The following is a 2,609-nucleotide window of genomic DNA, read 5'->3' on the forward strand; positions in this document are numbered from 1 at the left end:
TCTGTAAAATGGCTATTGCCATTCAACTTTGTATACAAGAAGGTTAGTGACAGCGGCTCATTTTCCTAAGTGTATTTTCTATACAAAATAATTTCAGATATAATTTAGTTAGCTTCTTGTCCAGTGCTGTATGTTAAATAGTGATGAAATATTAAGTGTGTGAAAACTACAGTACCACAAAGATCAACTTATTTTGCTATTTTCCTCAAATGTTAGTCCTAAAACAGTCATAGAGATGGTAAGCAAACTATTGAAAAGATAGATTTTTTACTATACTCTTAACTGATTTCTACTAAGATGTGAAATAGCACTTTATACAGACATGTCAGTGCAGAACTTTACTTGATTTGTACTTAATTAAAAACAACAAAGATGGAATTGATAATTTAGAGAAATACAGTACCTCATTTGCATGCAGAAAATCTGCCCATTTTCTTCTGATCTACAAAAACTTTTATTTTGCAATCTAAGTAGTAAGTAAATAAATAGTACAGGATTCATCTCTGTGGGACCCACCCAGATGCTGTGGTTTGCCCGAAATAATTTCTTGGCTAGTACTTTAATTCTGTGGGGTATGACCTGATAAAAAGAGCCTTCTTCTGAGTAGACAAGAAGCTGAGCTGTGCTGATGGTGAAACTCATAAGAACTTTGTTGGTTATAGCTTTAAGCTAAGAAATGTTTTAAGAGCCCCCATAGTCACATGTGTGAAGAACATCTTATAAATTCCTATATTAAATCTTTATTATAGGTCTCCTGATTGCTTTATGTCTAGATAGATTATGTAATATAGGACACAATGATTTTCATCACCTTCATCTAATTTAGGTTTGTCAACTCTTGAAATACCCTGTTACTTGTTTTATTGAGGCTTATTTTTCTTCCAGAATTCTGGCTCATGCTCAAATTCTTACTCTCCTAGTCTTCACTGCTTAAGTATATTATGCTATAAATGTTTTATCCAGGCTCACATTTCTTATGGATTTGTCTTATAAATTTAGTTGCCACATCTTTAACAATATTGTCTTCAGAGTTCTGGACAATACAAGTGTTTCTAAAGGTGTAATCACCATGGTTAGCTAGATCAGATACCCTTTAAAAGCATATGGCAGGTAATAAAAGGATTTAAATTTTTTAGGAGTAAAAATTTGGATATTCATTTGTTGGTAGCTTTAATTTGGTTGAGTAATTAACAAAAGAAGCCTAGTAAGTGTGATGAAAGTTGTTGATAAAATTCTGATCACCTGGACTAATTGTGACATTTGAACTAATATTCAGGTCAATTGGTCATCACACTTTTTTTGCTGGCTTTACTTGAACCAGATAGTAATCTGATTTCCACTATCATCCCTTCCTCTCACCTGCCAATTCAGAGGGGAAAGAGAGGAAAGTTAGATGCTAGAGCCAATAGGGACATATTGGATCTCTCTCCCCTAGAAACTCTGGTATGTGTATAAAATAGATTTTGAAAACTATTATTATTTTACATTCTAAGTTCAAATTTAAACATTCATTAAAAGTTAACGAGAACAGTGAGGCAGTTCTAATGCACATAAAAAATGAAGTTGCAGACTGTTGACATTATTGAATTTTCATGGTAGCCTCAGAGTCTAATTTATTTTCATGTTTTTTAAAAATTATACAGCATTGGGGTGCCTGGGTGGCTCAGTTGGTTAAGCGTCTGACTCTTGATTTTGGTTCAGGTCATGATGTCACGGCCCGTGAGTTCGAGCCCCGTGTCAGGCTGCACATTGACAGTGTGGAGCCTGCTTGGGATTCTCTCTCTTCCTCTCTGTTCCCCACCCACCCAAAATAAATAAACTTAAAAATATTATATGTCATTAAGAAAATCTTGATTCACATAGATCACTCGTTATAAATAGTAATAGTTTTTAATAGCTTACCTTAAATCTCAAAATACTCAAGTAAAATTGATCTAGATGCTTGAGTTGAAAAATTTGTATCAAAGTTCAGTTACTAACAACAGCAAATATTCACATTCCTTATTAATGTATAAAACAAAGTTCAGTTACTAACAACAGCAAATATTCACATTCCTTATTAATGTATAAAAGTCAGATACACACACAAATTTAAGTGTTAAAACTAGATTATCACTGTTGCACAATACAACTGTTACTCAACATAATGGGAGCATGTGCTGAGAACCCTGCCTGTTTTTTTGAGAGTGTTGCTTCTATGAACCTTGCAGTTTTGCAGATCATTTGGAGGGAGGAGAGATTTGAGGTAGATACAATTATGTGCTTCATTCATAGGATGTAAGGAGGATTAAGTGATATAATGCTGACAAAGTCCTTAGCATAGTGCTAAGCGCTTAATAAATGGTAACAGCCGTTTTCAACATTTAATAAATAATTGACTTAACAGAATTAGGTTGAAAGTCATAGGAGCATGCTGAGTATTTGAGGTAGAAGCAGCATTCTTCCTTAAGATAAAACACTGGAAGAGCAAACAGACTTTGGAGTGAAAAAAACACCTTGTGTTCAAATCCCGTCTGCTAATGGCTGTTTTTAGCCTACTGTATAACCTCATCTGTAAAAAGGGATAATATTTACCCTATTTACAAATTTTGAGAGAACTAGGCACCTGG

The 2,609-nt window shown here is 34.0% G+C and overlaps 1 protein-coding gene across 1 annotated transcript in view; it reads left to right on the forward strand.

Moving 5' to 3' along the window:
• The window catches only part of HIF1A (hypoxia inducible factor 1 subunit alpha), a 42,109-nt gene that overhangs the window by 16,662 nt on the left and 22,838 nt on the right, over nucleotides 1-2,609 (forward strand). The gene's annotated exons all lie outside the window — the stretch shown is intronic.

The sequence above is a fragment of the Neofelis nebulosa genome, chromosome 7 (assembly GCF_028018385.1).
Source record: "Neofelis nebulosa isolate mNeoNeb1 chromosome 7, mNeoNeb1.pri, whole genome shotgun sequence".
Classification (NCBI taxonomy): Eukaryota; Metazoa; Chordata; class Mammalia; order Carnivora; family Felidae; genus Neofelis; species Neofelis nebulosa.